This window comes from Enhydra lutris, unplaced genomic scaffold (genome assembly GCF_002288905.1).
Source record: "Enhydra lutris kenyoni isolate GAN:26980312 unplaced genomic scaffold, ASM228890v2 scaffoldscaffold45, whole genome shotgun sequence".
NCBI lineage: Eukaryota > Metazoa > Chordata > Mammalia > Carnivora > Mustelidae > Enhydra > Enhydra lutris.
This window is the reverse complement of record NW_019154129.1, coordinates 6,378,936-6,381,108: the sequence shown is the minus strand read 5'-3', so window position 1 is coordinate 6,381,108 and position 2,173 is coordinate 6,378,936.

The following is a 2,173-nucleotide window of genomic DNA, read 5'->3' as shown; positions in this document are numbered from 1 at the left end:
GATCTGAAAAGAAACAAGACACAGGGTTACATCAGGCTCCTGGACCCCAATGATGACACCCATAAGTGGCGGTCCCGCCATGCAATTACTTGTGGCCACGTCCCTCTCTGATGCCTTGACTCTGGGGTCCCCGACGCTGAGAACCCTGGCTTATCCGGATGGTCTGGGCCGCCCAGCGCACAGAAGCATCGGGTCCTCACTCTCTTTCAAGGTTCAACAGCCACACTGATTCGACATGCTCCTCCTGGACAATCACCATGAAAAAGTGATTTTCCTCCACCCCCTTCACCTCCCCCCCTTCAGCTCCAAGTTTTGTTCCTTCCCTTTCTATACGCACGCACGCAGAAGCTGCCGCTAAAACAGTCCTGGCCTTGTTTGGCTTCTGGAAGCTCTCCAGAAGTGGAAAGGTTTCACATCCGCTTGCCTGGGAGGGAGTCTGACTTCCTAGTAAGCAGAGCGGAAACCTATATATATTTTGTTGTACAAACTTCTGAAATAATCCTTGTGGATACAACTGATAGAATAAAAAATCTGAATGAAGTCATTCATTTGGAATTTTCTAGAAAGTAAGGGTTTACTGGCAAACGTCAACACCAGTCAAAGCTATTTGTGTCTGCCCCCCCACCCCCCCGACCATCACTGTTCATTAAGCAATTCCCGGCAAGTTAAGGGAGAACCACAGGGAAGAGATCGGTGATAAAACACCATCTCCCAGCATCCTAAACCAGGGTTTCTCCAGCTCAGCGGTTCGGGCCAAACAGTCCTTTATTTTGGGGACTGCCCTGTGCACAGTAGGATGTTAGCAGCACCCCTAGCCAGCCCCCACTGATGCCAGGAGCACCACTCCCCCAGCATGACCACCAGAAGTACCTCCAGGGTTTGTTAAATGCCCCCTGGCAGGGGTGAGGAGGGCGCACAGGTTTCCTGCATGAGTGCTGGGACGTAAGCCTCAGAGGACATCTGCTCACACAAACTGTGCACGAGAACGCATGTGGCGGATGAGGAACTTGTACCCAGGCTTCGTAGCAGAAATGTTTTAGTTTCGCTATTGCTTGACATTCATAGTTTTATTTTTAAATCTACCTATTTCAAAATGTAGGGGATAGGGATGAGCTCTGGAATGCCCCAAAGGTAGGTAACTGGTGATCACTTTTTTCATCTTTTAAATACTGTCAGTTCTAAATATTTTGGTCTTCTGCCCAAGCTGTTACTTTACTGAAGTCTTTATATGTGAAATGATCTATCTGGGGTTGGCTTTAAAATATTTCAGCAAGGGGGCGCCTGGGTGGCTCAGTCAGTTAAGCATCTGCCTTCCACCCGGGTCATGATCCCAGGGTTCTGGGATGGAGTCGGGCTCCCTACTCAGTGGGCTCCCTACTCAGCAGGCTCCCCACTAAGCCTGCTTCCCCGTCTGCCTCAGCCTGCCGCTCTGCCTGCTTGTGCTTTCTCTCTGTGAAATAAATAAATAAAACCTAACTTCCTAAAAAAAAAAAAGTCCAGCAGGGCACCTGGACAGCCTAATCAGGTGAGCATCTGGCTCTCCAGCTCAGCTCAGGTCCATTTTTTTTTAAAGATTTTATTTATTTATTTGACAGCGAGAGACACAGCGAGAGAGGGAACACAAGCAGGGGGAGTGGGAGAGGAAGAAGCAGTTTTCCCGCTGAGCAGGAAGCCCGATGTGGGGCTCGATCCCAGGACCCTAGGATCATGACCTGAGGTGAAGGCAGACGCTGCATGACTGAGCCACCCAGGCGCCCCTCAGCTCAGGTCCTGATCAAGTTAAAGCCCCATGCTGGGTGTGCAGCCTACCTTAAAAACAAATCAAATCAGTGGGTTAAAGCCTCTGCCTTCGGCTCAGGTCATGATTCCAGAGTCCTGGAATGGAGCCCCCCGGGTCAGGCTCTCTGCTCAGTGGGGAGCCCGCCCCCTCCTCTCTCTCTGCCTGCCTCTCTGCCTACTTGTGATCTCTGTCAAATAAATAAATAAAATCTTTAAAAAAAATCAAATCAGACCAAATATTCCAGCAACCAGGAAAAAAAAAAAAGGAGAGGGGTGGGGACGAAATAGCAGAATGCGGCCTATGGGTGACAAACAGGGATTCTTTCTACTTCGTCAATATTTGAAGTATTTCCAAAATAAAACGTTTCCAAAACCCATGACATGGAAAGCAAAT